Here is a 27,249-nt window from a genome sequence, read left to right on the forward strand (position 1 = left end):
ATAGAATGTTAGTTTATTTTTAATTAATTATTTTTAACATTAAAATTTAATTTAAAAAAATATCTGGAGCCTTTACTTTCTCCTTTACTAACCTTCACCCTACTTACCTCCTCTCTTACAGCATTTTAAATGGAAACAGGTGAATGCCACAGCCTGTTTCTGCCAAAATGCAGATATTTGAGAAGCAGTGGTGTCAGGGTGTCACTAGGTGCAGTCCGCACCCCCTGCATCTCCATACTGATGCCACTGGCACCACACAATCCCAGCCTCTGCTGAGGTAGGTATTATTTCTAGTATTAGTTACTCATGCTGGCTTGTGACTCTAGTATTAGATACTTCTGCTGATTTGGACTTAACTAAGTGCCAAGATGGCATCAGGTATGAATGCAAATAGAGTGTGCAAATGGAAGAAATTCCAACAAGGAGACCACCTGACACAGACGCAAAGGCATCACCCTCAGACACTGCATCCCTTCTTTTTCCTCGTTGTTCTTGCTGATTTTCCTCTCATCTGTCCTCTTAAAGCTAATGAACACAGTAAAAGATGCACAACACAATGGCTGGGGCATATCCATACTCTACAGTTGTAGCTCAGTGCTATGAAATACTGGGGTTTATTGTTTGGGGAAGAACTTAGAGCAATCTAGTCCACTTCCCTGAACTCTATGGAGAGTGTATTCTCTTCTAAATCTCTCATCAAACTACTATGCCAAGATTCCAGAGGATGATAGCATTGATGTTGAAAAGTGTATCAAAATGCTATCATTGTGTTGTGTACATATACTCCTGGTGACAACTTACTCAGAGGCAACCATTTTGTTCCCACATCACCACAAATGAGCCAGTTATCAAAGATAGTCCTCCGGCAGCAATGTTCATACATATGAACAGATCTAATGCCTGTGTCTCCCATTCAGTATGCTTCCACGTTGTAGGTGGTCCTTCCCATGTTCTTTTGCACCCCCAAACATTTGTGAGTTTCATATACAACCCCAGACTCAGGGCAGGGCTCTTTTCACACCACACAATTAAAGTGCAGTCTCCCATCCAAGCTCTAACAAGTACTGACCCTGTTTAGCTCCCAAGGTCAGATGGGTACTGATGCCTTTAGGAAGGAATATTTTAAAGATGAGGCTGTTGAACTTGGAACATACTATGAGATGGGGCGATTCAGTGGAAAAGATGACAATATAAGGTGGAAGGCAGTAGGAAAACAGATATAGGTGGATTACTTCAGTTAAGAAAGTCATGCCCTGAGTGTGCAACACTTGAGCAGGGCAGCTGATGACCGGAGCTCTTGGTCTCTCATTCGTAAGGTCTCCACAAGTTGAAGTGGGAATAACAAATTTAGAATCCTCAGCCAGAGAGCTCTAGTGCCTCCCCAAACTACAAATCTCAGGATCCCATAGGATGTAGTCAAGACAATTAAAGAAGAACTATAGTGTGATAACTGTGTAGTGCCAGCTTAAAGGACTCAGTATAGGGCAGCTTGCAGTGACTGTGTGCCTTTAACTTTTTTTGGACTTATGGCAACCCTAGTCCTCCAGCCCTCATGGAAGATCTCTTGGCCAGTTCACCATGTCTCCTTTTTGGTCCCCACACTATATCTCATTTATTCATTCATATGGTTATCTACACACCTTGGCAACCTCCTTCCTCCAACTGAACCTGTCACTTCATCTCCATACATACAGGGTTGCTGCATTCCAATGGACATTCCCACACACAGATCGCTATATATGTCTGTCCCTGGGCTTTCCACTCCACCCCATGCATCTGAGGAAGTAGGCTTAAATGTAGGAAAGCTCATGCCACCAGCTTCTGTCTTTCAATTAGGCTCAAAGGTGCTGCAAGATCCCTTTGCATACTAAGGTGAACCTGTCACGGGATTTCCTTGGCAATGTTTGCCATTGCTTTCCTCTGTGACTGAGAGTGGGTGACTTGTCCAAGGTCACCTAGTGGATTTCCATGGTCTAGCAGGAATTCGAACCCTGGTCTCCAGAGTTATAGTCTGACCAACACTGGCTCTTTCTAGGGCACCTACTAATGCTCATATTCTCTATCATTTGTGGGGTCACACCATGCCCTTTGGAGTGAATGCAGGGTGACCAGACGTCTCCCTTTCCAGGACATGTCTTACATTTCAACCATCTGTCCTGGAGGAATTCCATAATGGCCTCCATTTTTTGCTTCAAACGACGTTGCATGCAAATGGAAGGCAATCCAAATGCAATCGCGAGATGTCCCAGGAATAGATGAATTTGGAAAAATATTGAATTTATAAATCTTTTTCCACTGTGAATTTGTAGACAATTCACATTTGCATTTGTATGAAATGCATCTCCAGTTTGGTCATGGGATTACTGTTGGCCATGGGATCCTGCCCTCCCTGCGCATGCGCAAACAGGCAAATTCAAAGTCAAAAAGCCGATGGGTACGTACTCATGTGATGATTTCATTTGCATTCGCACTGCTTTCTCTTTTGGATGGATGCTATGTTTGTCTGTGTGTGTGATAAGCTACAATCTCTTGCATTTTCGGATTGCCCCCTCTTTCTTCTTCTTTTGGGACAGCGATGCAAGTCCTTCTAAACACAGGTGGTGGGATAGGGTCGGTATGGGTGAGGTACATGGGTGAGGGTATTATTATTATTATTATTGATAAATTATGACAAATTATTAGGGGATAAATGTTAGAAAACCAAAGCATTTCTGTGTTATTGTGTACCTTGTTTTCTGCGTGTGCTTTTTAAAAGTTAAATAGATAAATAAATAATAAAGACATCCATCTGTATGTCTGGGGAATAAAGATAGATTTGGGAAGGAAAAACAGAATATTTTTAAACTGTGGATGCTTGGATGGGTAGATATAGAATCCGTGGATAAAGAGGGCTGGCTGTACATCCATGCCTCTTCCCAAAATTGGGGGTGGGGGGTGGGGATTCCTCCTGGGCAGAAGGTCCGGGAAAAGGAGGACATGAGGTGACCCTGATGGAGGAGGAGGAGGCTCCCCAGCCAAGGAAGGAAGGAAGGAAGAAGAGAGAAAGAGGGAGGGAGGGAAAGGAGAGGCAGAGGAGGAAGAAGGGAGCGCAGAAGCCAGAGGGAAGGAGGAGGGAGGGAAGGAAGGAAGGCGAGCCTTTTCCTGGAAGAAGAGGCGCTGACTGAGCGGCTGACAAGCGGAGATAAGCGGCTGCCTCTCTCTCTCTCTCTCGGGGCTCTGCAGGCAGTTTCCCAGCCTGGCTCCTCGGAAAAGGCAGCAAGCAGCAAGGCAGCTTCGGCGCTGGAGCCCAGCAAGGCAGAGCCAGAGGGCAGGTAGCCCAGGTAAGGCCCCAGGAAGGGAGGGAGGGAGGGAGGGGCATGGGTCCTCAACGCCCCTGGAAGACCAGGGCAAGGGGGAAAGCCTAGCCTCCCAGGCAGGGACATGGAGGACCCCCGGAGAAATGGAGGACAGGAGCAAATTCAAAATGAAAATAATTTAAAAAAGAGGGGGAGCTCAAAACACTCAGAAATAGAAATGGAGGACCTGCCGGGGAAATGGAGGACATGAGAAAAGAAGAAGCTCAAAACCCTCCTAGGCATAGAAATGGAGGACCTGCCGGGGAAATGGAGGACATCAGCAAAATAAAAATTAAGAAAAGGGGAACAAAATCTCAAAACGCTGCTAGGCACAGAGATGGAGGACAGGATCAAAATAAAAACAGAAATAAATAAAAGGGAAACAAAAGCTCAGAACCCTCCTAGACATAGAAATGGAGGACCTCCCAGGGAAATGGAGGATGTGACCAAAACAAAAGCTCCAAACACTCCGAGAAATACAAATGGAGGACCTGACCATAAACAAGGGAAGAATATGAATATATATATATATATATATATATATATATATATATATATACTGAGGCTGGATAGCAGCCATCTGTCATGTGGGGAAGTGGGGCTTTGAGTGGGAGTTGCTGCATGGCAGAATGGGGTTGGACTGGATGGCCTTTGAGGGTCTCTTCCAACTTTAGGATTCCAAGAAATGCCAACCCTCTGCTTCTCAGTCTTGCTCAGAATGGAGGGCGCTGGGGAATTCCTCTTGGGCAGAAAGTGGAAAGGGAGGACAGGTTCAGGAAAAGGAGGACGTAGGTCCCTCGCCTGAGGCACCTGATGTCTATAGGAGCATCTCTTTGTTGTGGGCCGCCTTTGCTTTCCGACTTATGGCAACTTTATTTTATTTATTTATTTCATTAATTTAATTTCTATGCCGCCTTTCTCCCAGAAGGCATCCAAGGTGGCTCACCAACAAGAACGCATTAAAAACTTGTTACACCAAAACAATTAAAACTTTCACATCAAAACAACATACAATTACAAACATTCAAACCACAATAAAAACGCAATACCCACCCCTATCGAAGGGTTTTCTTGACAGGTTTCTTCAGCCATCCTCTGTGGCTGAGAGTGTGTGACTTGGCTGAGCCAGGATTTGAATCCTGCTCTCCAGCGTCAAGAGTCCAGCCTTCAGACCACTACAACCGGCTGGCTCTCTAGGATTTCTTTTACAAGAGATTCTTTCTTTCTGTCATTTCTGGGTCCCAGAAAGGGACCCAAGGCTGTTTATTCAGATAGACCACGATGGGACTTTTTATGGGACTTTTAAAAACAAAACTAACTTTGAAACTTTGAAAAACAAAACTAACCAGGGTTTTCCAGGAGGTTATAGTAAAAGTCACACAGGGTTGTTTGTTTGAATCCTGCCAGATTCAGAGCCCATTGTAACTCTGAAGTTGCACTTGGTCCGAGAAAAAGCTTCCTTTCCTTCTCTGTCTCTGTCTCTCTAAGCCTGAAATCCAAAGCGCCTTGAAGTAAAAAACAAACCCTGTTGTTGTTGTTGTGTGCGTTCAAGTCATTTTTGACTTAGGGAGATCCTATCCTATGTATCATAGTACATATGTAGTTTTCTTGGTGAGTTTGAGAGAGTGTGACTTGCCCAAGAGAGAGAGAGAGAGAGAGAGAGAGAGAGAGCCTAAGGAGAATCTATCATAGGGTTTTCATGGAACATTTCTTCAGAGGGCATTTCCCATTGCCATCCAAGGCTGAGAGAGTGTGACTTTTCTACGGTCCCCACACTGGCTCTCACCCTACTATCCCCCAAAGGGACATATTATTTGGGAGCAAGAATCTCTGGAAAAGTTCTTCCTTGCCCAAGCTCCATACCTCTTTTTTTAGGTGTGCTGACTTCCGGGCGTGCAGATGTATGTACCGGTTCCGGGAAATCATAACAGCAATCACTATAATTATAATTATTAGGATTAAAATGTTCAGAGCGGATGCCTTGTCATCTTTATCCTGTTTTGGTCTCCCCGGTTTTAAAGGGGAGGAAGGGGAACTGATGTGGAAAGTAACCTGCCTAAAGGCAAGGTATGCGCAGAGCTTGCAAATTTTACTTTTTGTGGAATAAAATCCTCAAGATTCCGTAAGCGAGTGTCTGCACTGCTGAAATAATCCAGTTTGAGACTACTTTAACTGCCATGGCTCTATGGAATTCTGGGAACTGTAGTTTGTTGAGGCACCTCTGGTGCACGGTGCCAGGCAGGTTGCAGGGTGCCAGGCAATAAAATATACCTGATGATCATCTGTAGTGGTAGAGGTGTGGAGCCACAGTGGTGTAGTGGTTAGATCTGGAGTTTTCAACCTTTGATTCTCCAGTTGTTTTGTACCTCAACTGCCAGACACCTCCACCAATATGGTAGCAAAAATCCACCAGTTAAGCAATCAACAGTCACTTGTTCCTAAAGAGAGGATGAGCCCTGGCCTTTACAGGGATGACTACTGATGAGTCAGGGGGCTCAAAAGAATTCAGAAAGTGGCCTTCTCAATCTCAAGAAGTCTGAGAAACACTTCTCTATGGGGATCATATTCTACATAAAAGATGTGTATAGATTTCAGAGAGAGCCAGTGTAGTGCAGTGGTTTGAGTGTTAAACTGTGACTCTGGTGACCAGGCTTCGATTCCCAGCTTGGCCATGGAAACCCACTGGGTGACCTTGCGCAAGTCACACTCTCACAGTCTCAGGGGAGGGCAATAGCAAACCCCTCCTGAACAAATCATGCCAAGAAAACCCCATGATAGGTGTGCCTTAGAGTCACCATGGGTCGGAAGCAACTTGAAGACACACAACAAACAAACAAACAAAAAATAGACCTCAGAGCTTTACACACAACCAATGGACTTACCGTCAGCATGTTAGCAGGTGGTATCTTTGAGGAGTTGCCAAGACATCCTGTTGATGCCTGTGTCTGAGCCACGAGAAAAGGCTCACTAGAAAAGACAAACATGCTTGGTAAGGTACAAGACATAGGAAAAGAGGAAGACCTGTGTTACAGATGGATGGATTCAGTCAAGGAAGTTTGCAAGACCTGAGCAGGACTGTTGATGATAGGTTAATGATGATAGAATTTATGTTGATGATAGGTTGACTTGGAGGTGTCTCATTTGCAGGGTCACCATAAGTGGAAGTCAGCTTGATGATGATAGGGTTGATGTTGATGATATGGTTACTTGGAGATGTCTCATTTGTAGAGTCACCATAAGTCGAAGCTGGCTTGATGGCAGTTTACAAAAACATCTATGAACTTGCCTTAGGCTCCATGTAGAGCTGTATAATTTAGCATGACTTGTGAGGAATTCAAAGGATAGGAAGACTACCTACCCAGTGCTCCTTTGGCCCTTCCACAACAGTCAGGTAAGTCTACACTTTAGAAATGTTAGTTCTGGGAAATGATACTCCTAGAATCCCTCCAGTCAGGGACATAGCCAGGATTTTAGGAAGGGGGGGGTCCAGACTAAGTGCCACCATTATAATGGGGCTTGGGCGCGGTGGCGCAGCAGCACGCACCATTCATTTTTCTAATGGAAGAGGGGGTCCGGACCCCAAGAACCCCCCCCCCTTGGCTACGTCCCTGCTCCAGTTACCATGGCCAACGTAACCTTTCTGAGTAAGCCAGTTAAGGTTCACTGAGAGAGGAAGGGATTCCCCTCCAAATTACACTTTTCACCCATAGTTTCCACAATCCTGGCATTAGACTTGGCAGGAATCTTATCTGTAACCTTGTCTAGTACTTTGGCATAAATTGATTCCAAGAACATCAACTGTCACAATCCTCTGTGTAGGCTTCATGCATCTGAGCTTAAAATCTTTAAACATGCCAAAGCTCAAACCTTTCTGGAAGTGAAATTCTTTGCTCTGATAAGCTTTTTTCTTTTAATTCTTGATCTGGGCACTGTTCATGGATACAGCTTGTTGCCTTTAGCTGGAGGATACTGTCATGCTTTCAGGGCTGATGTGAGATACAGGTGTTTGTCATTGCTGTGTGCTGTCAAATTGTTTCTGACTTATGGCGTCTCTAAGGTGAACTTATCATGGGGTTTTCTTGGCAGGATTTGTTCAGAGAAGGTTATGTCATTGCCAGCCTCTGGGGCTGAGAGAGTGTGACTTGCCCAAGGTCACCTAGTAGGTTTTCATGGCCAAGCTGGGATTCGAACCCTGGTCTTCCAGTGTCCTAGTCTAACGCCCAAACCAATAAACTCTGAGCGTAGAAGACACCAAGGGTATTGGATAGTGAGGTATACTCACTATGTGTCTCTCTCACCCATATTATAGTAATGTATTGTTACTGGGGAGCTGAACTTCCCACTGCCAAATATTGTCAAAACTGCAGAGGGAGCAGGGAATTCAGGGTTGGGGATGAGGATGGAAGATGGTATCACTGACCCTGCCAATCGAATAGTCCTTGTGCTTCTATCCTTTAAGCCCCGACTCCACTTCAACACTGATTGGGAATTCTAATAGCCTAATTTAGAGAAAAGAAGCGTTTTATGGTTATTGTTAAATGTTAAGGACTTATCCCAGTCTACTGTAAACCATCCCACAGTTTACGAGGAGATCTTGATTTATTTTTGCCCAGATCTGACATACAGTTTTTCTCAGCCAGAAACCTTTGCCTTGCAGAGGTTCAGTTATTGCTGTGTTAGTTACATTCTGTTTTGTTATCTTTCTAGGGCTACATAATGGTTATTTTTTTATTTGCTTTTAAATACTGTTTGAGGTTTTGGGTCATAGCCCAGTTACATTTTATTCTATTTTTTAAAAAAAATCTCATTAAATAGCACTTTTGATAAGCCTGCTCTCTATAAAAATTGGATTGATGATATGATAAGATAAGCATGATGTGAAGCAGAGATTCTGCAAAATCTCTGCACAGAACCAGATTTCAGCTAATCATCTAGATAAATTTCTTAATACTAAGAATTGTTTGACAGTGGAATAGACTGTCTCGAGAAGGAGTAGGCTTTGTTATGCTACAAGTATTTAAACAACGGCTGGATGGTTATCACTCTGCCATTTTGCATTAGAGATCCTTAGAAGAGCTGGACTAGGTGACTTTAAAGTTACATTTCAACTTGATGTTTCTGTGATATCTCCATGGAATCTAATCATAAGTGGACAATATAGGACTGCACTGCAAGGGAATGAGTAGTGCTAGATCATTCAGTAAATGACCTTCGTAGTAAAATAATTGGTTTAAACCTAGGAATTCTTGCACCTAGTACAACAAGGTATCCACTATACCATACCCTCCAACTGTCCCAGTTTTTGGCAGGGACAGTCCCAATTAATCTTTTGTTCTCCCACATTTTCAGTTGCTTCTAACAGTTTTCAGTTTTTCTCTTCTCCTCCCATTCCCCCCCTTCATCTGCCATTTAGGTCAGTTGGCATTTGCATTTGCAAACTGAGTTGAAATTGCAAAAGTAGTTTGCACTCAGTTAACTGAGGCAGTAGAAGAGAAGAGGAAGGGGTAAAATCTTATTCTTCCCAGGAGACTGATCAAAAAGCAAACTGCTGCAACCTTTCCTAGCTTGTCTGTTCCCCATTTGTAAGTTTTTCCATCTTGATGGAAGTCGCTTGGCTATGAATGTCCTAGTTTTCATCTGTGAAATGTGGGAGGGTATACCATACTACACTACACTACAGGGGTAACAGTCATTTAAATGAGGACAGATGCCTTCTTGACCCAGGCATGAAGACGCACTGGATAAATTAGGCCACCAATATTGAGTCAATTATAGTTGGCCCTCCATAACAACGGATTCCTTATTGTTGGGTTCAGTCTTCCACCACATGAAAAAAATTAAATATATACATAAATCCCTAAAAGCAAACCTTAATTTTGTGATTTTATATAGGGACACCATTTCACTACACCATTGTATTATATGGAATTTGAAACATCACAGAATTTGCTATCCACTGGATTCCTAGGACCAACCCCCACCGGATACCAAGGGCCCTTGTAATTAGTAGAATGAGAGTTTAGAAAATGACAAAAAGTGCCAGAGGGAATTCTGCGAGTTGTAGTCCGAAAAGTAACTTTTCCCACCTGTGCGCAGACCATAACTTAAACCTGTTGTATTGCTAATGTAATTAAAAGTTAATGAAGCGCAGCTTTTGAAATGTAACCTATTAATGTAAGTTTTTACTAAAGCTGGTAAGCAAAATTGGCATCTCCAGGTAGGCCTTGGGGAAAACTAACAGTCTCAAATTCAGGTGCACCTAGATATGATGAACCATTGAAAGGCAGTGGGGTCCCAAGCACCTTCCCTTTACTCATTGTTGCCCTCCCTAATTTATGCTTCTTTGTCCCAACATGCCTAAAAATAATCTCAGTCTAGTAGGGTTGCCATAAGTCGGACCTCCAAAACCGGGACAAATGTGGACAAATGTTGGACAAAATTTTCAAATGTAGGACATATTTTTAAAATGGGGACACACAAATGATGATTTTTTAAAAAAATCATATAAATGCATGTTTCTATGCCTGATCAAAATGGAGGACATTGGGCATTATTCCTAGGACCAGATGGCGAATGTGCTTCCCTTTCTGTCCAACCCAGAGAGAGGAAGAGTGGAAGAAGCAGAGGAGGAGGAGAGGAGAGACGAAAAGGCCGGAAGAAGGGAGGATGCAGAGGGAAAGGAGGGGAGGAAGAAGAGGAAGTCGAGAGGAAGAAAAAGGGGAGGAAGAGGGGAAATGGATGAGTGGAGAAGAAGGGGGAGGAGAAGATGAAGAAGAAGGGGAGGAGGAGGAGGACGGAGCGGACAGGAGGAAGAAGACTGAGGAGGAGGAGGCGGAGAGTAAGAAGAAGAGGAGAGGAAGCTGAGGAAGACTGAAGAAGAAGAGGAAGAAGAGGATAAGGAGAAGAAGATGGAACGGCTCTTTCCCCTGCCTGGCCGGCTCCCTGGCCGGCGGGAGGGAGGTGGCAAGGCAGTGGAAAGGGCCTCGCTGAGGCGATGACCCTTTTCCCATGCTCAGGCGCCTCCCTGGCCGGCGGAGGGCGGCGGCAAGGCAGCGGACAAGGGGCCTCGCGCGGCGAGACCCTTTCCCCTGTCAGGTCGCCTCCTGCGGCCGGAGGAGGCGGCTAGGCAGCGGAAGGAAAGGTGCCTTCGCGAGGCGAGACCCTTTTCCCCTGTCATGGCCACCTCCTGCCGGCGTGAGGAGGCGGCTAGGCAGGGAAAGGGGCCTCGCTGAGGCGAGATCCTTTTCCCTCTGTCAGGCCGCCTCCCTGGGCCGGCGGGAGGCGGCTAGGCAGCGGAAGGGCCTTGCTGAGGCGAGACCCTTTTCCCCTGTCAGGCCGCCTCCGTCGCCAGCGGAGGAGGCCAAGCAGCGAACGGGCCTCGCTGAGGCGAGGCCTCCTTTCCCTGCCTGGCGTCCGTCGTGGGGGATCCCGGGGGTGGGGCCAAACCCGGGCGGGACCGTGCGGACCCGCCCCCCCAAACCAGGAAAGTCCCGCCCCCCGGTGGGGATATGGCAACCCTAGGTCTAGGGGTTTTGGAAGCCATTTCAACATGGTTGGAGCCCCACTGGCCCTCCCCAGCCCGGGTGACACCAGGGGGATGTGAAAAACAAAGCTCTGCACAAAATGTCAAAAATGTTTCTTTGCCTTCAAATGCCCCAAAATGGACTGTAGGGCCTAGGAAGGCATATGTCAGAACAGGCATTCTTCAGAAAAATATTCCTCCTGTGTAATGTGGAAGGGAGGGAAGCTTTCTTTTAATACAGCACTTGATGAAAACATAGGAAACGCCTTATGCCAGATCAGTCCACTGTGTCATGTGTCATGAAGAATGCTTCAGGGTTGAGTTTGACTTGGATAAACTTGTGATTTTCTAATTTCCACCATTTTCTAGAGAGTCTGGCCATCTTTCTTTCTTTGTTCTTTAATATCCCACCTTCCTCCCTTTTACAAGTGGATTATGAAAAACCAGATAGAGCTAAAAAAACCCCAAAAACATTTGTACAAAACTTGTTTAAAAATCAAAATAAGCAAGAGTTTGGTTAAACTCAAAAGTTAAAACAGTATAAAACACAATTAAAACATAGCACAAATCCATTAAAAGTCCTATTTGCCACATAAACCCTAGTTGGCAAGGAAGCTAATCCACTTCTTCTTCAGCAGTAGCTCCATTCTCTCTCATTGACTCAAGCGAGGATATTAAGACACCAAAAACTGCTTCAGGCTACAGAAGAAACAGATCGATGCTAAATATTAGGAACAGCTTCTTAACTGGAATAAACGGCCTCAGGAGAGCAGTGCTCTCTCCAGAAGGCTTTCTGAAAGGACAGGGGATATATCTCTAGTAAAAACAGACCAGCTACTTGTCTGCAAGCAACATATAATTCATGAACCATTCCCCACCCTCAACACATTTTAATCAAAGCATGGTCAAAATGTTGATTGCCATTTTATTCACAAGGGAATTAGAGTTGTTTTCAAAATGTAGAAACATAAAGATATCGTACATGTTTGTTTCCCATTTCTTGTGAGCCGTTGCATATAATGGTATTGATTTTTAGTGTATCATATCCACCAACATTTCACAGACAAAAGCTGGGATTTTTGGCGAAGGAACATTGCAGTGTGGTTAAAATGGCAAAAGTTAGTAATGAGGAACAACGCACAAGCTAGGAGAGGCTGCAGAAATTTCCTTTTGCCTGAGCCTCCTAGGAAAGGTGAAAGCCCTCCCCCTTTCCTCTGGCCTTTTTGAATTAACTGAGTACAAACTGCTATTACACTTTGAAATCACTTTGCAGTCATTAAAGCTGCATGGCAGTGGGGGTGGGAGGAACAGAGAGAAACTGGGACATTTTGAAAGCACCTGAAAAAGTTGAATAACAGAGGATTAATTGTGACTGTCCTTGCTAAATCAGGACCATTGGAGGGAAAAGGTAATGTTTCACAAAGGCAGAAGACAGTTGCCTCCCTTTGCCTCTGGGAAAGCTCTTTTGAAAAGCACATTCGTCCTTCAAACTTACCTGTAGGCAGAATCTCATAATGCTTGTCCTTAAAAAACTCATGAGCATGATGAAGCTTTCAGTGTTGGGTTGTTGTGTGCCTTCAAGTAATTTCTGATATATGGCGACCCTTAAGGTGACACTATCAAGGGTTTTTTTCTTGGCAAGTTTCTTAAGAGGGGGTTTGCCACTGTCATCCTTTGAGGCTGAGAGGATGTGATTTGCTCTAGCTCAGCTAGTGGGCTTACATGGCTGAGCCAGGATTCAAACTCTGATCTCCACCGTCATAGTCCAATGCTTAAACCATTACACCATTCTGGCTACCACCAATTTTATTATAGAGCCTGACTGTGGAGATACATTAGCTCCGTGGCATCTACTTGGGTTTGGTTCCAAGACCTGCCATGAATATCAAAATCTCAAAGTCCCATTAAATACAGTGGCACAGTAAAATAGTGACCTTTATATAAAATGGCAAAATCAAAGTTTGCTTTTTGGTTTTTATATATTGTTAAAAATATTTTCAAGCCCTGGATCTTGAATCTGTGGTTAAAGAATCCATGGATATGGAGACAGAAGCTGGCCATTTTTATTTTAAATACATGTAAATCAAAGCTAGGGTCAACTAGAGGAGGCCCAGTGAATCAGACACTCAATGGTAAATCAACACTCATGCAAATCCCATTGATTCAGTGGCTCTACTCTGTTTGGGAGCTAACATTTGGTTTAGGTCATCTTTAGGTCATCTCTTGGCTGAAAGTGTTAGATCAGATGATTCTTCTCCATAACCACTGACTCTGTTCCACTCTGTTTTGCCAGTTTTACAGGGATTCTTAAGCTTTAGTAAGCTTTGTGCTATTCTTTGTGGTGTTTATCAAACGGGGTTTTTCCAGCTCAGATCCAGGGTGACTGCGAATCGAGCGATGCAAATTCATGTTATAACGTTAATGTATTTTCATACCTGGTTCCTTTCAATGGGAGCTCCTCCCGTGGCGCTTCCACGGTGCTTCGGACTGAATCCTTACTGGCTCCTCATTTTGGAGAGTTTGCTAAATAAGTGAGCTGACAGGATTTGCATTGAGGCTCGCTTCAAATTCACTGCGAATTGGTCTGGTGTGGAATGACACTTTGCTTGTGCTCTGGTACACCACTGCAAAATCCCCGGGTTCCAAATTTCCCATGATTCCGTGCTGCAAATTTGCCCCATTTGCTTCTGCTGCTCCCCCCTGAATGAATGCATTCACGTTTTAACATGGACAGGAGACATGCTGGCGAGGAGGGGAAGATCGGGGGGGGGGGGGGGGGAAGGGAAAAGAGGGGGGGAAAGAGGGAGGGTGTGGGGTTAGTAAAGTTTCTAAAGGGCTCTTTGGGGGTGGGGAGCAGGACGTCCTCCAAAGTGGGGCCAAGGTGGAGGCAGGATTTACTTCCAAGTAGAACTGCAGTTTCTACACTGATTATTTTGCAGTGGAAGAAATGTATTATTATTATTATTATTATTATTATTATTATTATTATTATTAAAAAAGCTGGTGGGTGATACATTCGGATGAAGCAGAGGGCACTTAGAGATAGGTGACATTCCCTATCATTCACGTGAGGCTAGGGATGGAGGGTAGATCCAGATGACAGATGTGAAGGGAAAGAAACAGGAGGCTGGAAGGAGAGATGGAACTCCCAGAATTCCATAGCCTCAAGCCAAGGACCCCACAGCAAACTCCAGCTCCCATAATAATAATAATAATAATAATAATAATAATAATAATAATAATAAATTTTTAAAACAATAATAATATTTTTATTTTAAAATAATAATAATAATATTAATTATAATTAATTTTTAAAATAATATTATTATCATTAATAATAATTTATGTTATTAGTTTGCTGAGGCACCAGAGCTCTATGGCAGAGAAGGCTCAATATCTCAGGACACTACAGTTCCCAGAATTCCACAGCACTGAGCCAGCACAGTTAAAGTGAAGTCAAACTGGATTATTTCCCAGTGCAGATGCAGAGGCTAGCATTCACATGAAACTGGAAAGGGATGGAGCGTAGATTTCAATCCAGATGGCAGATGTGAAGGGAAAGAAACAGCAAGCTGGAGGGAGAGATGGAACTCCCAGAATTCCATAGCCTCAAGCCAAGGACCCCACAACAAACTCCAACTCCCATAAATAATAATAATAATAGTAATATATTTTTAAAATAATAAGAATTTATTATATAATAATAATAATAATAATAATAATAATAATAATTTAAGTTATTAGTTTGCTGAGGTACCAGAGCTCTCTGGCAGAGAAGGCTCAATGTCTCAGGACACTACAGTTCCCAGAATTCCATAGCACTAAGCCAGGACAGTTAAAGTGGAGTTAAACCGGATTATCTCTCCAGTGTGGATGCAATCCTTAGGACTTGAGCATGGCTTTGGTGTGGCTTCTGGACTCTTAGGATGCGTGCATCATTTAAACAGCATACCTTCAAAGTGACCCGAAGCAGCTTTATTTTGGCCTGTGTATGGGGCACTCGCTATGTTAGTCTGTAGAATCAGTATGTAGAGAGATCTTCCCGCTCCATCAAGGCTAGCTTGGAAGAAGAGACTCCTCCCTCCATAACTGCCATCCTCCGGCCTGTAAGGGAGTTGACCAGGCAGGTCCAGTTCCATCATGGCTAGCTTGGAAGAAGAGACTCCTCCCTCCATAACTGTCATCCTCTGGCCTGCAAGGGAGTTGACCAGGCAGGTCCAGTTCCATCATGGCTAGCCTGGAAGAAGAGACTCCTCTCTCCATAACTGTCATCCTCTGGCCTGCAAGGGAGTTGACCAGGCAGGCTCAGCTCCATTATGGCTAGCCTGGAAGAAGAGGCTCCTCCCTCCATAACTGTCATCTTCTGGCCTATGAGGGAGTTGACCAGGCAGGCCCAGCTCCATCAGGGCTAGCCTGAAGAAGAAGAGCCCTCCCTCCAGTCCATCTGCCTTGGTCCAGGCCTCAGAGGGAGAGGAAAATGCTGGACCTGATCCCCTCCCCCCCTTCACCATTCCCTTCTCCTTTTGTGTCGTGTCTTTTTAGATTGTAAGCCTGCGGGCAGGGAACCGTCTATTATCCCCTCTGTTGTAAGCCGCCCGGATTCCCAGTGATTGGGCGGCATATAAATAAATCCTATTGTGGTTATTATTACTATTACTGTAGCACCTTTGAGACTAACTGAAATAAAGAAGTTGGCAGCATGAGCTTTCGTAGACCTCAGTATGTGCATCTGAGGAAGTAAACTGAAGTCTATGAAAGCTCATGCTGCCAAGTTCTTGAATTCAGTTAGTCTCAAAGGTGCTACAAGATCTCTCTACATACATAATCATCAGTGCCAAAGTCCCAGGCAGGATTACCTCCCATCTAGAAATAATTGAACCTGGGACCTTCTGCACACAAAGTGTGCTATCCCACCAAGCTAGTTCTGGGCCTTCTGGGTTGGATAAAGAACTTTTTAAAAAACAGTTCTGTGAAAACCTGGTATTGAAAAGAGAAAATATAGCATTGCTAGGTGATGAGCCTGGGAGACAGTGACTAGAAAGAGGGTTTGTTTTCTTTTTAGAAATATTTCATGGATGGCAATTCTAGGAGTAGACTGTGAGATTTGGTTTTATGCATGGTGGTTCCTAATTCTCAAAATCCCCTTTCGGTGGATTCATAATTTGGTTTTGTGGGGAATCATACCTGTTTTTTAAGGGCTGGTGCCAGTGGGCAGAGACTCCAGAATGAAAAAAATGATCTTTGGAATCAGGTACTGTAATCAGGTACTGCGGATGGGAGAAATGAAAACCTTTGTGTATTGCTGGGTAGGCTGTGTTTGGAGAGTTGTGTAGGTCTGGTGGAGATGTGTACAGTGTCTGTTTAATGTACTGAAAACGTGACTTTAGCCAAAGGCCAAGAGGAAGTGAGCTGGCAGAGTGTGATAAATCAAGCTGTAATTTGGCTTCTACTGAACTCTGGAATGAAAAGTAGCTGATGGTGACGGTCAACTATTCCACAGAGAACATCTCTTGTAAGAAGCATCTTTTAGCCTAGCATGCACAGGACACATGGATCTTGCTTTTAATCTATGTGTGTCTGGAAATGCTGGCTCCAATCCATTGGGTGTTTCTTTTGCCATACTCTGTTGTGATCAATGGGGTGACATGCAAAAGCCCTGTTTGCTGATACCCGGTTATATGCAGAGTCTGTAGTAGCACAAGCACCAAGCTTGAAAATGTCATATTTTTGGAATGCAAGTTTCCAAATCCCCAGGCCAGCATGGCTAGTTATTATACTCACTGGTGGAGTGTGGGAGCTGTTGGCTCAGTTCTGCTCAAGAACAGTGAAATCCATATCTGAGCTGCCACATTTCCAATTTGATGCCTCCTGCCAATAATTTTTCCACAAGTAGCACTTTCCATTTTGGAAAGTTTAAGAAATCATGGCCCAAAGTAATGATTTCAGTGGCAACAATGAAGAAGAAAGGGAAAGAAATGCCATTCCAGCTCCATCAACTATTAAGGCTTGAATCTAGTAACGGTTATGATTGATAGATAGTTTAAATTTTGTTTGGGTTTTATACTATGACTCTGGAGACTAGAGGTTGAATCCCTGCTCAGCCATGGAAACCCGCTGGATGACCTTAGGCAAGTCACATGCTCTCAGTCTCAGAAGAAGGCAAAGGCAAACGCTTTCTAAAGAAATCTTGGCAAGATAACCCTATGATAAGTCAGGATCACCATAAGTCAAAAGTGATATGACAGCATCCAACAACAAATGAAAAATATGATAAAAAGCCAAAGATCTCAGAACAGCTGAAGGAGACCACGTTAAGTGGTTACTTTCCCCCCTTCCTTTTCTTATTATAGTTAAATATGGAAAATAAGAGACTAGTTTAAAAAATAATGTATTTTAAATTCATTTTATACAATAAGAATTACTCTCCATCATTTGAAATACTTCTGCTTCAAGAGAGACAGTTTGTTGGTGCATCTTTTTATACTGGAATGACATGATCCCAGGAATGGGAAATGGAAAAGGAAGAGGAAACTATTCCTTTTCTGGTTCCTATTCCATTTATTTCTCCAGCATCATCACTTGGATAGCTGCCAATCCAATAAGCTAACTAGTGCAGAATTTTTTGAATTCCACACAATGCCCTGATAGAATTAGGAACCTAAGGACCTGGGTTTAGACCATTGGTCCATCTCGCCCAGTATTGTAGATTCTAATTTTCAGCAGCTCTTCAAGGATCGAGACAGAATTCTTTTCTAGCTCAGTGCCCAGAGATGGCAGGGATTGAACTTCTAACTTTCTCTTTGTAAGGCGCCTGTTTTACCATTTTTTCCCATGGCATTGAGCTAGGGAAGGATCTGCTGGCAGTAGCTAGGAGCAGTACCATGACAACTTGGTTTTAAAGCCTTCCAAAGAAGGAGAACCCACAGTCCTCTGAGGTGGTCCATTCCATTCTTGGACAGTTCTTACAGTCAGGAGGTTCTTCCTTATGTTTAAGTAGAACTTCCTTTCTGGCAATGTGGGACTGCCAGTGCAAACAACCACAGAGCACAAGGTGCTGCCTCCACAAAGCATTGGTATATTACATGCCTGTATAAGGTATAGATCCAGTCTGTTGTGTGAAGGAAGGAATTTTTGAGTCCCAAAGGGAATATCAGATCTGAAAACAATGTTCCTTTCTAGCCATTGGCCTGAGGATTTTAGCCATCTTGAGGAAAAGGTTGTTCTGGCAGAAATCCCAATAGCTTTGGATGCAGAAGGTCACTGGTGCTTATTCCTTTGAAAAGTTTGTGACCTGTCAAATCAGGCAAAATATTGTATTTCTAGCTTCTCATGCTATGGCCAAAGTATGATAATCTCATTTTGGACATCTTGATTTCTAGGGGAAGTTCAGGGCCTGGTTTGTCCTAGGACCCATTTATTTGTCTTTTTAGCAAAAAACAAACAAAACAAAAAACCTTATAATAAGGAACATTCTTATTTGGTTTCTTTAAAACTGTGTAGAGTGATGGTACTGCTTGGTCAGGTCATTGTGAAAGAGAACAATGGCAAAGAACCATGAAAACTGGCCTTCTGATGTATACCAATTGTGTGGTTTGACAACTGTAAAAAGGTGGTTATTCCGACAAAGCTTCTGCAGTTCTGACAGAAGATGTGAAGATCTGCACAGTGAATACAGGGAGCCGTTTACCATTAGGCAGAGTGAGGCAGTCTCCTCAGGCAGTTGATTTTGGGTGCCATCAAAAGGCAGCAAACCTTTAGTGATTTCATTTATTATTGGTGCATTTTTACTGCTAGGGCAAGACAGAGACACTCATGGGAATTTCTGCCTCGGAAATGGTGGAATTCAAAGATATAACCATGTAAGTCTGTAGAATCAGTATGTAGCAGATCTTGTAGCACCTTTGAAACTAACTGAAAGAAAGAAGTTGGCAGCATGAGCATTTGTAGACTTCAGTCTACTTCCTCATCTGATTCCTCACTATATGCATCTGAGCAAGTAGACTGAAGTTTACGAAAGCTCATGCTGTCAACTTGGAAATGGTTGGTTCTTAAGTACTGGTGACCAAAATGGTGAAAGGTCTGGAAACTATGTCCTATGAGGAGTGACTTAGGGAGCTGGGTATATTTAACCTGTGCAAGAGAAGATTAAGACATGACATGATAACCATGTTTAAATCATATAATTATAGAGATGGAAGAAACCGCAAGGCCTTTCAGGACCAACCCCCTGCCATGCAGGAATACACAATCAAAGCATCCCTGATGGATGGCCATCCAAAGGGATGTCATATTGAAGATGGAGCATGCTTACATTAATATCAGAAGAACTTCCTGACAGTAAGAGCTGTTTGACAGTCAAATACACTGCCTCAGACAGTGGTGGAATCTCCATCTTTGGATGATTTTAAACAGAGGCTGGATGGCCATCTGTCAAGGATGCTTTGATTGTGTATTCCTGCATGGCACCTGGTTGGACTGGATGGCCCTTGGGGGGTCTCTTCCAACTTTAGGATTATACGATTCTACTGTACTATGCAATACTGATGATGAGGGTATCTTTTACTACTCAAAGGCAACAAAGTGTCTTGGCCTAGCCTGGAACAAATAAGAAAGAAATGCACATTGATTACATAGAAATCACTGCATAAAGGCCCAAGAAGGGAGGGTCTTTTACTGACTTCTTGGTGGGGGAGGAAGGGGAGTGTATTGGCAACCAGCTCCTCTTCGTGTCAGTGCTCTCTGCATTTAGTAATAAAACAAACCTATCTCCTTCTGTGTTTGCAGTATAAATATTTATGCAGACTCTTCAGAAAGACAAATGTGATTACTTGCTGCACTTCTACCCCTCTTCCATTCTGTTTCATTTTATTATCATGTGATCAGGAAAAGATCCTGGAGTTTCTTAAAGATTTTGAAGAGCTTGTATATGTTTCTATCATTATTTTAGCATAATGGTGACAATAAAACAACTCCTCCTCCTCCTCCTCCTCTGTGCCAGCTGGTGTCTCTCTCTCTCTCTCTCTCTCTCTCTGTGGGATGGTTAATCCCTTCTTGATTTTAATTCAAAGTTTAAAGGAGCTATCCAAGACACTGAGCCCCACTCCCAAAATAGGTACAGCACTTTGGAAAGCTACTTAAAAGTTCAAACTAAAATCTGGAGCATATTAGTGACCCAATGACATGGAAACCACCAGCTTCTGATTGATGGAGAGATAGGCAATGATTTTTGTTATATTAACCACCTTCAAGCAGTGGTGTTGCTACAGTTGGTGTCATGTTGTGTGTGTGTGTGTAGGGGGGCAGATTGCCCTGCCCTCCCTCCCTCCATCTCAGGAATAGCCTTCAGAGTCTGGTGCGACTGCTAGGTGAGACTATGAAGGCATTACTCCCCCACCCCCCAGCAATGGCCTTCAGAGTGTGGCATGGATGCTGGGAGAGCAGTTACACTGGATTCTGAAGACACTGCCACCTTAGCAGCAGTTACTGCTGAGAGGAGTGGTACTGCGACCTGGAGGACCTGTTTAGGGTCTGGTGTGGCTACTGGACCAGAGAGAAAGGGAGTTAACACCCCTTCTCACTTGTTCGTAGCTGTGCCAGTTCCCCTGGGTGTACAGCCCCTTTTGGAGTACCACCCAGTTCTGTCCGCACCCCCTAGTGATGCCTCTGCCATCAAGTTGGCATCAATGTATGGTGGACCCATGAATGAGAGACCTCCAAATTACTCTATCATCAACAGCCCTGCTCAGGTCCTGCAAACTCATTTTGGACATTTTGGCTTCTAGGGAGAGTTCAGGGCTGGATTTGCTCTAAGGCCCATTTATTTGTCTTTTTAGCAATCTACAATATTTGCAGAACTCTTCTCCAGCACCACATTTTTAAAAAAAAATATATTTTAATTGGTGAATAAACAAAACATTACTGACAATACAAACATTAGTGAAAAACAACAACTAAAAACCTTAACATATTGAAAGAAAAGGAGAAATGGAAAAACAGAAAAAAACACTGTTTAACCTTGCCACCCCCACCCCCCAGTGCTAAGCATAAATTTTATTTAAACATAAAATTATTAGACGTTCAACCCATATAATTTACAATTCATTACATCTATCAATACATCTATCCAGCACAACATTTCAGATGAGTTGATTTACAACCTATCAGCTTTCTTCACTGTTCAGCTTTCATAGAAATAGAAATACATAGAAATAGGAGATACAGCAGGGGTAAGCAACCTTATTGAGCTGGGGGCCGGGTTGCTGTCCCTCAGACAACTGGGAGGCCGAAGCCAAAAAATAAATAATTAAATAATTTTTGTTTAAAAAAATTAAATATATAAATAAACCAGGACAAATGTAGGAGAAAATTTTCAAATGGAAGACTTTTTTTTAAAAAAAATGGAGGACATGGGGAAAAATTTGCTGATTTTTTAAAAAAATGTTAATATAAATGCATGTTTCTGAGGCTTCTATAGACAATTGCCCCCCAAAGGCCCCGGCGGCAATTGGCGGCAGGATCGGGCTGGGGCCGGTCCCAAGGCCTCGTCGGGCCGCATCCGGCCTGCGGGCCGCAGGTTGCCTACCCCTGAGATACAGTGTCATGCACAATCCTAAAACTAGGACTTGGAAAGGCATCTAAGAAGGAACTAGCTAAAATCCTGAAGTGTAAAGACAGAGGTAGAGATAGATAATTTCAAAAATAAAAATGTGAAAATGTGGATATTTATTTTTACATTTTTATTTCACATCTAAGCAAGAAAATAGAAAGGGATATTCTATGTGGATGTGAGCACAGTGGTACTGATGGTGTGGTACTGTTGTGGAGGGGAAGCTTTGTCTGGCCATATACAACTAGGGATGTAATTCTTCACTCACTTTCTTCTTGAAGGAAGCAACAAGTAATTTTAGCAATTTTCCTTCTACTTTGAGAAAGTCTTCAAATCCACACTTTTCAAAGGATATTTGTATTTCAGGACTTATTCTGTGCAAAATTTGCATGTGCTTCTTTTGCCCAGAATCAGCATTTTTTACATAGGAAACAACATTTCTATACAGGATCATATTTTTATGCAGAAATATTATTTCCTGCATAGCAAATGCTGTTTTATGTACAGCAAATCATCCATGTGCAAATTTTGCACAGAATAAATTTTCAATTACATCATTCTTTGCCACAGAAACAATATTTCTGCATTGAAATATTGGTTTGTGTGTGTGCAAAAAAGGTGTTTTCTGTACAAAACAACTACGTGTGAATTTTGCATGGGATAACTACTTTTGCTGACAACAACATGATTTGCTATCTCCTAAGATGGTTAGCATCCTTGCCCAGAATTGAATGACCAGATGTGTTACTGCAGAAACAATCTAAATTGAAAAGCACCTCATGCAATCCACACCCCCACAGTAATGGTAAATAGAAATGCTGAATTAATATTTCAGAGATTTCTTTCTTTGTTTATATGTGTCTGCTTGAGAGAGAGGGAGACTGAGTAGGAGTAGGGCTGTACTTTCCTACATCTGTTAACATTTTAAGGTTCACACACAGGACTGGAAATTGAAATATACTGTATTAGGGATATGATTTATATGTGCCTGAGAGACAGTTTTATTAAATCCTGAGGAGGTTTTTGAAACATTTTTTTCCTAAAGGGTTGTTCATTTCTTAAGAGCTGATTTATTCCAAAGCAGCATAAGCTTACTAGCAATGGCAGATAATAGCTTCTCTGGAAGCAAGAAAATTTGAGTACCCTTCATTGTGACAGTTTTAGATTATGACAAATATTAACTTATTTGTAAAAAGGGAAACACATATTGGGGAAAGGACTTTTTTTAAAAGCCAGCTTTTCTCATTCTTGGGAATTGCTGGATTGCTTTTTGATAACTCTGGTGTGTCATGAGGAATAACTAAATTAATGCTGCAATCCAAAACATTCTTACAAGAGAGTGCTTCACTGAATACAACAAGACTCAGTTCTGAATAAACATGCTTAGGACTGAACTGCAAATAATGATGTATACTCATTATTTATTTTGTACATTTATGTCCCATCTGATTTCCATCATGAGACTCAAGGCAGCATATCTGGAGTTCTGAGGTGCTCTCCCATCCAAACAGTAACCAGCCCAAGGCCTGCTTAGCTTCAGCCAGGTTTTACCATCCATATTCTCCAACATTTCACAGATGAAAATTGGGACATAAGGCCAAGTAATATCAGACTGTGCCCAGCATGTAAAACTAATTAATGAGGAAGGACACAATGGGAAGGGATGTAGAAGTTTGCTTTTGTCTGAGTCTACAGGGAAGGACAAGATTCTGTCCCTTCCTTTCACTCCCCTGGCTGGGTTAATTGAGAACAAACTACTTTTATACACTTTGAACTCAATTTGTGGTGACTGAAGAAGCTGAGCAAAAAGGGGGAAAGTGGGAGGAGGAGAGACAAACTGGGACATTTTGGAAGCAGCTGAAAATATGAAATGGTACCAGATTGGTCCTAAGAATTGGACTGTTGAGGGACATGTCATACATTACAGTGAATGTTCAACACTGAATGAATGTCAGCATTCATACGTGAACACTAATAAAAAAAGAATTTTGTTATGTTAGGAGAGGATGCAGCAGTTTGCTTTTCGGTGAGTCTCCTGGGAAGGTCGAGATTTCACCCATTCCTCTTCTCTTGTAACTGCTGAGTTAACTGAGTGCAAACCACATTTGCAGTTTCAATTAGGTTTGTAGCAACTGAACCAAATGGCAGATGAAGGGGGGGGGGGGGGGTGGAGAAGAGAGAAAGTGGGAAATTTTAGAATTAGTTGAAAAAGTGGGATGGCAGAGAATTAATTCAGACTGTCTGCCAAATCGGAACAACTGGAGGGTGTGTTACATTGTCCTCTGCCCTCATCTCATATCCATAACAGCCCAATCAGCCCTACTGAGCTCATGATGGCTACCCACAGAGTGCCTACCCACAGAGCCTGCTTGGCAAAGATTTGATTGATTGATCGATTGATTGCTCTGACCTTTCCAATCACTCTTCAGCGAGAGTAACTAACAGCATCTCAGTATTGTTACCAGTTCATTCATTGTTACCAGTCATCCTACTGTTTTGTAAAAGGGCCTTCATTTATTGCCCTTGTTATCCAAAATGTTGTTTCCTGTAAGATGTTATTTTGAAGAACTGACTGGAGGTTGTAAAGATGTTATAGCTATGTATTGTAGGAAAAGATACTCCATTTCCTTGGTAATTTTGCCTACCTTTTCCAACATCTTTTCCAGCTCTGTGATATGCCCTTAGAGATGGAGATAAACAGAACTACACCCATTGTTCCAGATGTGGCTGAACTTTAGATTTATATTATACTAGCTGCATTATTTTAGTCCTTTCCTCCTCCCACTCATATGTACACACTTTTCCAAATTATATGCAAAGTGGCTTACAAAAAGAGCAAACAAATCAATGTATAAGTGCAAAGAACATATTTAGAGTCTTAAATATTTAAAACACATCCCCTATATATCTCATATGAATTCCAAATTAAGAAGCTAAGAAAGACACTGCAATCAAAATTTCCCTAATATGAAGACACTCCTAATTCTTTTGTTAGGATCCTAGCTCAGACTTGAAATGATTCCTTATGTAGGATGCTTGACTGGAAGACATCAGCAGTAGAACTGAATAGCTTAATCTTTCGAATAAATCTCAGTGGGAATGTTAGTGGTTATTTTCAGATTATAGTTGTTAAACATCTCCTCCCTCTGAGCTGGTGCTTATGATGTCCAGGAAATTTTCCTCCACAAAGCCTGTGTGTGTGTGTGTGTGTGTGTTTAAATAGAAAGTATTTGATTTGTTGGTAGGGTTGAACAGAGCATCTTATAATTCCTGCTTTTCCAACTCCTGTTATAAATTAGAATGGGAACTGAGTGACACAAAGCTTATACATGAATCTGGGCAAATTCATGCCAAGTGAATGTGACACTGTTTGTGTCTGGAAGTGTACTGCTTTTCCTGGATTTAAATTTTCCATTCACTTGGTACGTGTTGACATCTAAAGTAATTGGTAACCATTTCTGCCATCCCTTATGCATGGTTGAAGCAAAAAATTAAGTTGGTTTAAATTTTAAGTTATGTGGAACTGCAGTCCCTTGTACCTTTTGTTCTTCTTTCATATTGGTGAGGTCATGTCTCCCTTCATTCCTCTGGCTACATTGATGGTTGCATTTTCTTGTTTAGATGTATGTGTGCACATTGTACAGGGCATGAATGGTTGTTCAGAAGCAGCAGCACCCCATGCTTTATCCCACCATAACTCCATTACTTGCTTGCTCTCCTACTTCTTATTATTCTATAAACCACTGTTATGATTAGGGGTTTTTTCCCCCCACTGGGTGCTGGAATCACCATGGGCATATATATTTCCATTTCCATGTCTTTCTTTCCAGTGGGAGAATTGAACAGGAAGGAATGCCTTCATAGTACAAGAGAAAATGATTTCCAGTGAAGTCAGTGGAGCTTGCTTCTCAGCAGACATGGGTTGTGCCTCAACTACTGAGATGGAGGAAAAAAGACATTTTTTTTCTGTTTCCAAAGCAAGAATTATTTTTGAAGTTTTCCTCCACCCCAACATACCTGACTGTCTGCTTACTACTTTCATTTCACCAAGATTGACTGAAATCTCAATCCTATACAAATTTATCTGGGCGTAAGCTCACTGAAGCCAATGAGGCTTCTTTCTAAGCAGACCTGTACTGAATAACACTTCAAAAGGCTAAATAATTACTATTTAAATATGAAACAGAAGAAAGTATTTTTAAAAAATTCAAATAAGGAGGATTTCATCAGGTTAATAAGGTATCATGCAGCTTGGATGTGATGACAATTTGGGATAAGTAGTGAAGAGTGGATAGAGACAACCCACAGGGTCATCACACTGGAATATTCACAAATAAAGCTATTGCTATCCTGGTCCACTCCCTCTTTGAAAGAACCGAAAAATACAGAAACAATTCAAAGACTGTGTGAAATATTAAAAGGTGTACATTGCAAAAGAGAAGAGAACTTTACCAAGCACTAATGTAAAGTATTACAATGAAACAGGGCAGTATAAACAACAATAATTTGTAAAAAGGGAACTTTGCTATCATATATCAATGTGAAGTCGAAGGCTTTCATGACTGGCATCCATAATTTTTTGTGGGTTTTTCAGGCTATGTGGCCATGTTCTAGAAGAGTTTATTCCTGACGTTTCACCAGCATCTGTGGCTGACATCTTCAGAGAATGGCCTTCCATGTTTTTAAATTCGAGTTGTTCCGGACAATCCTTTAAATAAAGGACCCCTCAAATAAAGGACCCTCTCCAAGGCACCTTCACAGTGCTGGCCTATTTCCTTGGCTATTTATTGGCTAAGGAAAAGTGTGGAGACAGTCATTTAGAAGCTTAGGAATGCGAGCACTTGGGAAATATCCATTCTGAAGCTGGGAGAAAAAGAGCAGCCATAGCTGTACCAGATCTCTCAGACATGCTTGGGTGCTACATGCCCTCCCTCAGTCCCAAATTGGCCATCTCAATCCCATAGAGGGGTGTACAGGCACTGAGGAACTGACTTGCACAGTAGGGAGCAAAGGTGAAGCCTTGCTTGCAGAATATGACACTTGAAAATGACATTGGCGGGTTACAGACCGCCAAATATTATGTATACAATACGTACTAGGGTTAGGAAGGGGCGGTGCTTCCGCACCCCCCTAACCCTAGTACGTACTGAATACGTACAAGATGGCGGCGCCCTGTTCATACGGGCGCCGCCATCTTTACGTATCGGACGCTGAGTGTCCGTACGTGTCACAGCCTGTATGACGTAGCGAGTGCGCCCCTGGCGCCTTGCTACGTCACAAACGCGACTCAAAAAGAAGCTCCATTTTGGAGCTTCTTTTTCGGTCCGCGCGGGAGCCGCGCCGTCTGAAGGCTCCGGCTCCCCTGCGGACCTACCGGCGGCGGCGGCAGACTTCCGCAAAGCGGCGGTGTGTACCCCGCCATAGGGACAATGCCCATGCCATCCAGTGTCAACAGTGGTCTCCCTGTATATCTATGGTCTTTGGCAAGTGCCTATCAATGCTGACCCTGCTAGTTGTCCCAGATGATGCTCCTGAAAGATAGTTTAGAAGAAACCTGAGTTTTAGAAGCCTGAAAGATTTGGCTGTTTTTGTTGAGAGAGAGAGAGAGAGAATCCAAGCACATGAGCCTGAGACAATTGGTAAACCCACACTGAATCCCATTTATATTTTTTCTCAAGCATGTTATCTGGTTTTTGTTCTACGCCACAGGATGGTACTTTGTGGCACTAGCACTGAAACTACACCATTTACAAACAGCTCTGTCCTTCCTCTCACTGAATCACCCA

At 42.8% G+C, this 27,249-nt stretch overlaps 1 protein-coding gene across 4 annotated transcripts in view; it reads left to right on the top strand.

The window, feature by feature from the left end:
- The first annotated feature begins 205 nt into the window (after window positions 1–205).
- RIPOR3 (RIPOR family member 3) overlaps window positions 206–27,249 on the top strand; it is a 152,824-nt gene continuing 125,780 nt past the window's right edge. For 3 of the 4 annotated variants that reach the window (XR_006103421.1, XM_042462172.1, XM_042462175.1), the window contains exon 1: window positions 3,112–3,320. The gene's annotated coding sequence lies outside the window, so the exon portion shown is untranslated. Of the gene's footprint in view, window positions 278–3,111; window positions 3,321–27,249 lie in introns of those variants that run through there. The other variant, XM_042462173.1, reaches the window with a different exon arrangement.

Source organism: Sceloporus undulatus, chromosome 4, assembly GCF_019175285.1.
Source record: "Sceloporus undulatus isolate JIND9_A2432 ecotype Alabama chromosome 4, SceUnd_v1.1, whole genome shotgun sequence".
Classification (NCBI taxonomy): Eukaryota; Metazoa; Chordata; class Lepidosauria; order Squamata; family Phrynosomatidae; genus Sceloporus; species Sceloporus undulatus.